We start from the raw sequence: 12,181 nt of genomic DNA on the forward strand, positions 1-12,181 counted from the left end.
GCAATGAGATTATAGCACCTAAAAGCGCCTTGCTTTTGTTCAGGAAATAAGGTATTGGTTTTCTTCAAGGCAGCGAGACAATCCAGTTTAGGGCCTGGAGTGGTAGATCGATGTCCTGGCATTCTTCAGATACTGAAAAAACAGTTGATCTGTGTTTGTACTTACTGGGTTTCTTGTTAAAAAAAAAAAAAAAAGGAAGAAGAACGACAGGAATGGAAAGAAATTTAAAAAGCTCATTAGAAGTCCTCTAAATGAAGAAAAGTGAACGCCAGATCTGTTAAGAACATACAAAGACAGCCTCCCTTTAAAGAACATCTTATTTGGTCAGTGTGTCTTCAAGCCAGAGCCTGGAAGGTGAATGGGCAGTGTGGTCAGAATGCAGTTTCTTTATTTTGGACTTGGAGAAGAAGGATCCTTTCCCCTTGACCTCAGCTCCCTACACGTAAGATCATTCATAGAACGTCTCACGTTTGGTTGGGGCTGAGTTAGAGTCAAGTCAACGTGCTCTCTACCATTGTGGTGGGTTGTATAGCCGTCATAGCAATTCTCTTAGTGCTTGAAAGTCTTTTTCACCTCTGATGCTTCCTGGAGGTGTGTTTTGTTTGGCTCTTGGCCCAGGTGCCTGAATCTTAGTCCTCCCTGCCTTACCTGAAGTTGTTATTGATGTGAAGCTTCTTTTTGCCAATGGGAGAGCAGGTCTTCCTCCTGTTGTGTGAGCAGAGAGACCCACGAGGGATTTGTCCCCCTGCTAATAATACTTGGGTTTGATTCTTGCATGATGGTTGGGGATTAGCTCACTCACAGAAGTTTCCATTTCCAGAGAGGGGAGAAGTTTGTGGGTGATTCCAAAGAAAACGTTCAAGAGAGTTTCTTCGTACCACAGAACCCGAGTTAACACTGAGTTTGGGAAACCTCGGCACCCCGGTTACGGAACTACCACGCCTTGTGTTTGAACTTCCATTGTTAAAAATTTATTCTGAATCTGTGTGTCGATTTGCTGCTAATAGTTAGACTATGCTGAACGAATACTTGATGTGTTGGAGGACGTTGCATTTTGCCCTTCAGTGTTCGGTTTGTAATAATTGATGTAAAATACGTGTCCACCCTCGAGAGGCGGCAAGAAGTGATTGCGTTGAATAAATCCCCAACTGGAACATCTGACTTGCCCCTTTCCCTTAAAAGTGAAATAATCTCTTATCCTCTGCTTTCCCTGCCACCTGCAAATGTTTTTATTTGAAGACGGGGGCTAGCTGGGTTTCAGTTAATTAAAGTTTTAATTGTGTTTGATTCTGCAGCAGACCTCATGTTTGCTTTCCTTAATAATGAAATGCAAAGTGTCGTCTCCGAGCTCACACGCCAACTGGACAGCAAGGGGGGAGTAGAAGCAGGCTCGAAACCTGCTAGCCCTGCCCGGGACTTTGTATTTGCTATTTGCTTTTGGTATTATATTCAGGTCTGAGGAAAGTACTGACTTCAGCTTCATAATCTGAACATGACTGAAGAATTGCTCCAGTGTCTAAAATTCGAGCACTTGTGTGTTGGAAATAAAACATCGTCCGTACAAAACATAAATACTTGTCCTTTTGTGGAGAAAAAATTAACCTATCTGGTGTCTTCTCAGCAAGTCTTGCTTGCAAAGCTGGCCCTTGGCTGCTGTCTGGGTACTTAGATTTTGAGAGGTTTCCAGAACTGGTAATAAGAGTGGTTCACTGTGGCTTAAATGTTTGTATAAACAATGTGATGATGGAAGAAATTTGGGATTTTCACACGAGCCAGGCAGGGGGTGCCTATGTGCACAGTCCCCAATAAAAACCTTGGGCACCACTGGGAGGGAGCTCTTGAAAGCTTGTGCCTGGTTTCCTCCAGACTTTGCCCTTTTCCCTTTGCTGAATACATTTTGTATCCTTTTGCTGAAATAAATCATTGCCATGAACATTTATGCTACATACTGAGTCCTATGAGTTCTCCTAGTAAGTTACTGAACCTGGGGGTTATCTAGGGTTTGGATAGTCATTCAGTGTCAGTTTGAGATAATCATCTCTTGGCCTGAGTAAATTATTTTTCCTGGGGTATCTTGACCCACCTTCTAAACCTGTTCTGCCTCTTGAATGTTTCTATCTTAGCAGGTTCCTCCCTTCAACCCAGTATCCAAAGTCAGAAACCTCAGAATCATCTTTGATTCTCTCCTTCATTCAGGCACCAAATCCTGTCAGTTTTGCCTCTGAAGTGTCTCGAACCCAGCCTTCCCGTAGCCCTTGCCACCGTCCCAGTGTTAGCGCTACTGCCCTTTGCTGGACTTCATGCAGCAGCTTCCCTGACCTGGTTTTCTGCCTCTCATCTGCATTCCAGCCTGTCCTTCGTGTCACCTCCATCCAAAACCTAGGTTGAGTTACTGCCACCATTGAAATAAAACAGAAATGCCTCGGGTCAGCCTTGCAGGGCCCTTCACTTCGAGGTGGCGCAGCAAAGCGGTTGGTGTGCAGATTTGTGTCGTCAGCTCTGCCCCTCACTGGCTGCTGCCACGGGCAAGTTACACACCCTCTCTGTTGTATCAGTGTCCTTATCTGTATGTGAGGATAAGAACAGTACCTTCCTGCTAGGATTAGTGCAGGTTTAAATGAGTATATGTTTAAAAACCTTAGAACATGTGCCTGGCAGATGAAAGGTGTTCCATAACTATTAGCTGTGCTTAGTTTTTGTTTGTTTGTTTTTTAATCTTTATTGGAGTATAGTTGATTTACAATGTTGTGTTAGTCTCAGGTGTACCGCAAAGTGAATCTGTTATACATATACGTACGTATATCCACTCTTTTTTAGATTCTGTTCCCGTGTAGGCCATTACAGAGTATTGAGTAGAGTTCCCTGTCCTTACTAGTTATCTATTTTATATATAGTAGTGTGTTTATGTCAGTCCCAATCTTCTAAGTTATCCCTCCCTCTCCCTCACCCCCTGGTAACCATAAGTTTGTTTTCTAAATCTGTAACTCTATTTCTTATGCTTAGTTTTTATAATTATCTCTTGACTTTCTTTCTCTGGGCTGGGAGCTGCTCCCTGACATCGTCTGGCTATGGCTCTTTAATAATCAATTGCTGAATAAATGAATGAATGAATAAATGAGAAAGAGAGAAAGGGAGTATTGGTTAAAACAGGGTTTGTGCTCTCAAGAAGCTTATGGTTATTTGGGGGATATAAGATGCTGTAATGGATTAAACTGAGGGTATGAGGGGCATATGGGTGAATGTGGCACATTGTGTAAAGGGCTCAGGTGGGAAAAGAGGCGCACCAAATTGTTTAAGCGAAGTTACCAGACTCATGCTTTACCACCATTTCTGATCCCACAGAGAGAGGCAGAGAAGTGTCAGGATTTGGTGTGCCTCCAAGAAACAATCATAAAAACAAAGTCTTCCCATGGGACCCTTAGACTCTAACTCGTCTTTCTCTAGAGTGACATTTTTTTAAATAAATTTATTTTATTTTATTTATTTTATTTTTGGCTATGTTGGGTCTTTGTTGGCTGTGCGCGGGCTTTCTCTAGTTGCGGCGAGTGGGGGCTACTCTTCGTTGCGGTGCACAAGCTTCTCACTGCGGTGGCTTCTCTTGTTGCGGAGCACGGTCTCTAGGCACACGGGCTTCAGTAGTTGTGGCTCGCGGGCTCAGTAGTTGTAGTGCACAGGCTTAGTTGCTCTGCGTCATGTGGGATCTTCCCGCACAAGGGCTCAAACCCATGTCCCCTGCCTTGGCAGGTGGATTCTTAACCACTGCGCCACCAGGGAAGCCCCTGGAGTGACATTTTGAGCTACTTAACGGGGTGTGTGCCCTTCCGAGGATACAATCCCTGTCTGGTGATTTCTGAACGATTCTCTCCAGGGTGCCTAGATTTCCTCCCGGCTCTCTGCGGTAGAAGGGACACAGGGAGAGAGGAAAATAGATGTCAGTCCAGTGCAATCTCCCAGGACCCTGGCCTCCTAACACATGTCTGAGGATTGGACTGGCCATCACCAAATCTTGCATCATGGAGTTGGTAGAAAGGGTTGGTGTAAGTTGTTGTTGGGTGTAAGGCAGCTCTGCCACGTGGAAGCAGTTCTGTCCTGGGAGCTCCCTGAGTAACTGCCAGAGGCCACGCTGCAGAAGGTGTTACCAGGATTGCTGTTGCTACTTTCCTTTATTTGTATTAGGCACCCACTAGAGTCACCATGTAAAGCTACATCTTGAAGCTCCATCACAGTCTTGGGATTGTGGTTTGCTGTGTAGGTTCTGTTGTAGAGATCTTTGTATCATTTAGTTTCTGCTGCATAACAAACACCCCAAACTAAGTGACTTACAAGAATAGTCACCTCTGTGCTCATCATTCTGTGTGTCGGCAGTTTGGGCCGGGCTCAGTGTGGCTGGATCATCTCTGTTCCGGGGGGTGTTGCCTAGGCTCTCTTGTGTATTTGGACCTCAGCTAGGGTGACAGGGACAGCGGGGGGCCTCTCTCCACGGGCTCGCACATCGTTGAGGAAGCTACTCCAAGCTTATTCACATGGTGGCAGAAGGGTTCCGAGCCACAAGAGAGAACATATTGCTCCAATATGCAAGGACTTTTCCAGTCTCTGCTGGTGTCCTATTTCCTAATGTCCCGTTGGCCACAGCAAGCCATGAGTCCAAGGCAGAACCATTGGCAGGGCCCATCTGCGGGTGTGGATACAGGAAAGCATGGTGATTGTCGGCTCTTGCTGCAGCAGTTTGCATCAAGGTGTTTAGCTGGGGTCTCGCCAGAAATGAAAGCAGCAGTGTTATTGTCTGCTCTTTTTGCCTCAGCAGTATTATTGTCTGCTCTCTTTGCCTTTCTCCTCCGGACGGTCTCCTGGGATGGGTGCAGTCAGTGGATTAGATGCTCTGCTCCTGGTCCACGTGGGCCCTCTTGGCACCATTCTCTCTATGCCCAGCCACACTACAAAGGCTCGAGCCATCTGGCTTACAGATTGATGGGTACTCCCAGTCCCAAAGGGCCCACCAGGAGAGTGTAGCTGGATCAGCACGAATCTGACGTCAGTGCTTGAAAAGGAACTCCAAGCTGACAGCAAATGCAGCCCATGCAGATAGTTCAGACGAAATGACATGTAAAATCCCCCACAGTCTTCTCAGCCTGTCCTGAGCCTGGGTTGCGTCCTTCTTCCGTTCTTGAGCGTTCTTGAGCATCCTTGAGGAAATGCCAGCAGCTGTCCTCTGTGGCCCTCACAGTGCTGTGACGACAGCAGAGCAATGGACGAAAGTCTGGGGCTGTGAGAAGGAGGGACCGTGCCTGGGACTCTGGACACCCAGACTCGTTAGTTGGGTTTCGTGCCAGGAGACTTGAACTACTGGGCACGTGGAGGGGCGGGCTGATGGCCTCCACGACATCTGCTTTCATCCCAGTTCTCATCATCTTACTTTAAGTTCTGTATCTTTTCAGGTTTATGCTCATGTTAAAGATTGTATTCACATGATGCAAAGTATAGATAAAGTTTTACGTTTTTGCGTATGGGTATTCAATTGTTCCTGCACCATTTGTGGAAGTCTATCATTAATTACTCCGCTAATTTGCTTTTGTATTTTGTCAATAATCAATTGTTCATATACGTGTGGATCTAAAAACAAATAAATAAAGATTGTATTCAGCAAATATTAGAGAAATATTGCCAAGAGACAGGAGTCAAAGGGATGATTTTGAGGTCAGGTAGGTGTTTGGATGTAGGATCTGGAATAAGTAGGGGAAGGGAGCAGAAAGATGGATGGTCTTCGGGTCCTAGAACGAGGCTGGGCCCTGGGCAGCAAAGATACTTGTTTGGCTGAGCCAGGCGACAGGGGATGGGACTGATCAGGTATCAGAGAACTTCTGTTAAGTGCATTTGGGGAAATAATTCAAGATGACTAGGCGTCTGGGGCATGAGTACTGGGGAGATGACTTTTGCTGCAAGCAGGGAAGAATTAAATTTGAGCAAGAATGAATTTTCCATTCTTTCAGTCTGATATTATGACAATATCTCAGGTTCAGCAAATTGGACTGTTAATGGTCAGTGGGAGTCAAGAGCCCTCCTTGGTGGGGACTGTGCAGGTTCTAGGTTGGCTAATAACATCAGTATTGTTGACTGTGAAAGCTGGCTTGGGTGACTGCGTGTGTGTGTGTGCGTGCACCCATGCATGTGTGTGAATGCATAGCCTAGCATGGAAACACAAGTGGAGCCCTATCAACCCGTCTGTCTCATGTCTGCCTCCGCCAGTTACATTCTAAGCTCTGGGAGCCTGGGACCGAGCTTATCCTGGGCACCACTGTGTCCCCAAGGCTTTGCATGTTGCCAGGCATCTATTAAGCACTTAAGAAATATTTATTGAATGAACAAATCAAGAAAAGCTGGAAGAGGAATTTTTTTAAGCATCTTTACTTTGTTTTTTGGAGTAATTTTTACATAATTAACCTGGACATTTTAATCAGCCCCAGAACAATGACTGTTGATGGCTTTTAAGCTGTTTTGGTGGTGGTGAGATAAGAAATGAAAGGAAGCTGACAAAACAAGGGACCAAAGTGAAATTTCTACACTATTAAAAATAAACACACACTAAAAGACTAGAAACCTAAGTTATATGGATTACCGGCCTAGGGTAGTAGAAGTATACCATCTTTTCAAAGTGTATTTATCTTTTTCCAGAATTAAAATAGCTTTTTTGTATTTTCTGATTATGAACTTAGTACATACTCATGGAGAATGGTCAAACAATGAAAGAGTATAAAGAACTCAATAAAAGTACCCTTATTTCCAGATTGTTAATATTTATGAAAAAAGTTTTAATTGTGGTAAAATGCACATAACATAAAATTCACTGTCTTAACTTTGTTTTTTTTAATTTATTTATTTTTGGCTGTGTTGGGTCTTCATTTCTGTGCGAGGGCTTTCTCTAGTTGTGGCAAGCGGTGGCCACTCTTCATCGCGGTGCGCAGGCCTCTCACTATCTCGGCCTCTCTTGTTGCGGAGCACAGGCTCCAGACGCGCAGGCTCAGTAGTTGTGGCTCACGGGTCTAGTTGCTCCGCGGCATGTGGGATCCTCCCAGACCAGGGCTCGAACCCGTGTCCCCTGCATTATCAGGCAGACTCTCAACCACTGTGCCACCAGGGAAGCCTATGTCTTAACTATTTTTAAGTGTAAAGTTCAGTGGCAGCAAGTATGTACACATTGTTGTACAACCAGTCTCCAGAACTTTTTCATCTTGCAGAACTGACACTATACCCATTAAACATCAGCTCCCTATTTCACCCTCTCCCCGACCCTTGGCAACCACCATTCTACCTTCTACTTCCTGTCTCTGTGAATATGCCTAATCTAGGTATCTCATATGAATAGAATCACACAATATTTGTCTTTTTTGTGTGTGTCTGGCTTATTTCACTTAGCATACTGTCTTTGGGGTTTATCCATGTTGTAGCATGTGTCAGGATTTCTTTTTGTATGATATTCCATTATATATATGTATCAATATATGTATATATAGTTTGTTTGTTAATCCATTCATTTGTAAATGGACACTTGAGTTACTGACACCTCTTGGCTATTGTGAATAATGCTGCTATGAACGTGAGTGTTGAACATCTTTTAACATATCCCTTTATCCACCCAAACTATATTTATGAAGGGATCATACGGTGCTACTTTGTAATGTGCGTTTTTACTCCACACTGCCATATACATCTTCTCTTGTCAATTAATATTGACAGGCAGTACTCTTTTTTACTATGTGCATAGTGTATGTGCCCTTGTATAGATTTATCTATTTGTGGTTGGACATTTAAATTGTTTTCCATTTCTTGATATTCTAACCATGCCTCAGTAAGCAGGGTGAGACTTATACTTTTGCCCCCTTGCCTGGAAATAAAAATCATAACATTTGGGTCTTAGGCTGAATTCTGCAGAAGCAGAGCCCGAGAGGGGGATTTAGGTAAAAGCGATTTACTAAAAAGGTGTTCTCAGGGGAAAAGGAGTGAGGGAAACAGGATGAGTAAGGAACGGAGCAGAGAAGTCCTCAAATTTAGCCTCGGCCCGATTGGAGTGTAATCACCCTGGCAGAGTTGCCCCTCTTTGGTCTGGGGGTGCTGTCAGCCTGTAACTCGAAGGCCTCTCGTGGCCCTAAGCCAAGGGCAGTTCTGGAGGAGGTGCAGGGTGTGAGCTATTTGTTTAGCCCTCATAGTGGCAGGGGGAGGGGGGGCAACCCCTGGTTCTGAGGCTGTGGACGGGACATCACCATCAGTGCTTGTAACAGTCATGGCACTTTCTTTCTGTCTGGACTGTGCTACGTACCTAACTGCATGTTTAACAGCCTAGGTGCTCACTTATCTCCGTGTTACAAATGAAGAACTAAAATTGAATGATGGTAAGTAACTTTCCTAGTGTTCCACAGTCAGTAAGGGGTGGGTGGGATTTGGAAGGGTCTGTTCTATACGAGGGCCTGGGCTCTTTATCAGTAGCCTCTGATGCATATTGATTAACTCCTAGAAGCAGAATGGCTGGGCCAAAGAGATAGGCATTTTAGATACGCATGTATATCCAAGTTTCTCTCCCCACCCCTTCCCCAAGTTGTATCAATTTATAGTCCTGCCGACACTTAGACTATTCTGCCATCCCTTAGTATTGTCAATCTTTTAAATACCTGCTAACCCAACTGGTAGAGATTTTTTGCCTTGATTTTCCTTTCTTTCCTTATTGCGGAGATGGACACCCTTCCCCGTGTTTTTTGGCCAGCTGTATTTTTCTCAAGGCCCAGTTTTTCGTTAAGTTCTCATGCTCTTTTTTTTTTTTTTTAATTAATTTATTTATTTATTTTGGGCTGTGTTGGGTCTTCGTTTCTGTGCGAGGGCTTTCTCTAGTTGCGGTGAGCGGGGGCCACTCTTCATCGCAGTGCGCGGGCCTCTCACTATTGCGGCCTCTCGCTATCGCGGCCTCTCTTGTTGCGGAGCACAGGCTCCAGACGCACAGGCTCAGTAGTTGTGGCTCACGGGCCCAGTTGCTCCGCGGCATGTGGCATCTTCCCAGACCAGGGCTCGAACCCTTGTCCCCTGCATTGGCAGGCAGACTCTCAACCACTGCGCCACCAGGGAAGCCCCCTCATGCTCATTTTTGATGCCTTTGAACTAGTGTCAGATCCCCACCCCCGGGATTGGAAATGCTGCGTTTATGGTATACTTGTTTCGTCCCAACGCTTCGTCCTCTTTCTAGACTCTCACTGAGTTCTCTGTCTAGTCTTATGCTAGGGCTATACTCTTTGAATTACCATACAGCTCATTTTTAAAGATGGAAACTTGCAGGATTTCTCTTGTCAGCTAGATGCTTACTAAAGAGTTGTCAAGTCTAGGACATTTATACGCCATCCAGCCCCAAATAAGAATAGGTAAAACTCTCTTGTTAGCAGTTAATAATGGTGTCTGTGGTGCTCGAGTGCCAGCAGTGACTTTTCTCTAGTGAAAGCACATTTCTCTCTTCAGCCCTGTCTGTAAACTTCATTTGCGTGGCAGACCCTTTTCTTAAAGGAAGTGGGAGAAGGAACTTTGAGCTTCATCTCCATCTGAATTATCGGTGTGTCAGTTGGTACTAAATGTGCAACTGAGAGAAAATTTGACTTGGAGTGGCTTGAGAACAAATGGAAATCTGTTAGGTTTCTGCGACTATAGAGTCCAAGAGTAGGTCTCGCTTCAGGCAGAGGTTGTTCCGTGGGTCACATAGTCATGGTTCCTCACTTTCCACCCTTTGGCTTTTCTTCTCTGTGTCGGTTCCATTCTCAGTCAGGCTTTCACCTCGTGGAGGCAGATGGCTGCCCAACCTGACATGAATCCTTGAAGGTCAAGGCCAGTGGAAAAAAGAAAGGATCTCCTACTCCAAAATTTGGGTCTGACTGCCATCCGCCTAACGACCAGTAACTGTAGCAGGGGCTGGTGTACATTTTTTTGACTTATGCTCACCCTGCACTAGGGGAGGGCTGGCACCCAAGGCAATTTGGGGAGCGATTACTGGAAGAAGAGGGAATAAATTCTGGCTGGCCAGGAATGTCAGCAGATGCCTACCACATCCACGTTCATGGCGCTTTATTCTCACGGTGAGAAAAGTTCATGATGGGAGGGGGAAGGGTAAGCTGGGACGAAGTGAGAGAGTGGCCTGGACATATATACACTACCAAATGTAAACTCGATAGCTAGTAGGAAGCAGCCTCATAGCACAGGGAGATCAGCTCGGTGCTTTGTGACCACCTAGAGGGGTGGGAGAGGGAGGGTGGGAGGGAGGGAGACACAAGAGGGAAGAGATATGGGGATATATGTATATGTATAGCTAATTCACTTTGTTATAAAGCAGAAACTAACACACCATTATAAAGCAATTATACTCCAATAAAAATGTTAAAAAAAAAAAAAAAGTTCGTGACATCAGGCTTGGAATGGGAACTATGTTTAGAGCACAGGGCTTGCCCTGGGTCTGGTGACTTGAAGACAAGAGAATCCCCTTTTCAGGTAAATTCTGTGACTGTGGACCATCTGCAGAGCCTGGGGACGCCAGGGCCATCAGTGACTCTTGGCAGATCTTGGTGGGGTTCCTGTCTTTAATGAGTGAGGTGAGCTTCCAGCCTGCCATTTCAGTATTAAGCCAGAAAATGGTTCCTCAGCACCGCTGTGGGACTCACTGTCCAAGGACCCAGCATCTGCTGGCTGCAGGGGGGTAGATGGCACACCCAGGAGGCAGATTGCCAGTGAGCCCACCCTGACCCTTGGCCAAAGTGCATCTCCTCCCCACTCTTGCTTGGGTTTTGCTATTACTGAAATGGTTAGCTGTGCCCAGTTAATGAAGGTGTTACTTAAATTCCTTTTCCTTTGCTTAAAGCATGAACTTTTTAATGGAATTCCCCCTACCCTTTTAAAATAAATTTTTAAGTCTAATAACAGAGGCAGCCTATATAATGGAAACAGCAGTGACCTCGTTTCTCTCTGCTCCTTATCAGTGCAGGGCTATGCAAAACCTCTCCCAGTCAGTTTTCTAGACTGTAACGTGAAGTGGTGGTGCTAGGTGCCCTTTGAAAAGCACAGGAATGGGGTTCCGGAATGTGAGTCCAAAGTGGCTATAGAGAATGCAAGTCCAACCCTTACACTTATCAGAGGAGAAGGCCTAGTGAGGCCCAAGGGCTTATAAGGGGTGAAATTGGAGGGAGGGCCTCAAACCTGGTCTTTTAGTTTGGGCTCTTAAATATAAGGAGCAAAGGACAACCATTTAAAAAGTAAAAAAAAAGAAGTGTAACTGATATGCTAAAAGAAGAGAGAAAGTGGTATTATATAAAGCATTCCATTAAAACCTCAAAAAGCAGGAAAAAAGTGGTAGACAAAAATAAGAACAAAGAACAAGGGCAGTGAATAGAAAACACTATCCAATAGTCTAGATATTAATCCAACTGTATCAATAATCACTTTGAATGTCAGTAGTGTGAATGCACCAAGGAAAAGGCAGATAATGGCAGAGTGAATTAAGAAACAAGACCCAATGACGTGTTGTCTACAAGAAACCCACTTTAAATATAAAGACACACATAGATTAAAGGTAAATAGATGGAAGAAAATGTACGGAAAGAAAGCGGGAGTAACTATATTAATTTCAGACAAAGCAGACTTCAAAGCAAAGAAAATTATCAGGGATAAAGAAGGGCATCACATAATGATAAATGGGTCAGTTCTACAAGAAGACGTAATTTTAACGTGTTTGTGCTTAGCAACAGAGTGTCAAACTATGTGAGGCAAAAGCTAATAGAATTGCAAAGAGAAATAGATAAATCCACTGTTATAGTTGGAGACTTCAACACCTCTTTCTCAGAAATGGACTGATCCAGGAGGCAGAAAATCAGTGAGGGCAGAGTTGAACTCAGCAGTACCATCAACCACCTGGATATAATGGACATCCATAGACTAATTCGTCCAACAATACCAGGTGACACGTTCTTCTCAAACTCACATGGAATGCTCACCAAGATAGATAACTGGAAAATGCCAAACTATGTGGAGATTAAACAACACACTGGGGGCTTCCCTGGTGGCGCAGTGGTTGAGAATCTGCCTGCCAATGCAGGGGACATGGGTTCGAGCCCTGGTCTGGGAAGATCGCACATGCCATGGAGCAACTGGGCTCATGAGCCACAGCTGC

The 12,181-nt window shown here is 44.8% G+C and overlaps 1 protein-coding gene and 1 long non-coding RNA gene across 7 annotated transcripts in view; one reads left to right on the forward strand and one right to left on the reverse strand.

The window, feature by feature from the left end:
- The window catches only part of FOXN3 (forkhead box N3), a 406,382-nt gene that overhangs the window by 246,255 nt on the left and 147,946 nt on the right, over positions 1-12,181 (forward strand). The gene's annotated exons all lie outside the window — the stretch shown is intronic.
- LOC309655784 overlaps positions 168-12,181 on the reverse strand; it is a 33,351-nt gene continuing 21,337 nt past the window's right edge. Inside the window, exon 2 of the long non-coding RNA XR_014260987.1 lies at positions 168-12,067. This is a non-coding gene — a long non-coding RNA (uncharacterized lncRNA). The remainder of the gene's footprint in view (positions 12,068-12,181) is intronic.

The sequence above is a fragment of the Balaenoptera physalus genome (assembly GCF_965194825.1).
Source record: "Balaenoptera physalus genome assembly, chromosome: 2".
Taxonomy (NCBI): Eukaryota; Metazoa; Chordata; class Mammalia; order Artiodactyla; family Balaenopteridae; genus Balaenoptera; species Balaenoptera physalus.